The following is a 255-nucleotide window of genomic DNA, read 5'->3' as shown; positions in this document are numbered from 1 at the left end:
ATATATATATATATATATATATATATATATATATATATATATATATATACATATATATATATATATATAATATATATATATATATATTATATATATAGAAGGAGCTCAAGGCGTACGTATACACCCCAGCTAGCTGCAGCCTATTGGGGGCCGATCGACGGAGAAAAAAGAAGAAAAAGAAGAAACAAGAAAATAAATAAAATAAATAAATAAAATAAATAAATAAATAAATAAAATAAATAAATAATAGCAGCG

The sequence above is a fragment of the Eimeria mitis genome, genomic scaffold, assembly GCF_000499745.2.
Source record: "Eimeria mitis Houghton genomic scaffold, Emh_scaff4677, whole genome shotgun sequence".
Taxonomy (NCBI): Eukaryota; Apicomplexa; class Conoidasida; order Eucoccidiorida; family Eimeriidae; genus Eimeria; species Eimeria mitis.
The sequence above is the reverse complement of the archived record's forward strand: the minus strand, read 5'-3'. Positions refer to the sequence as shown.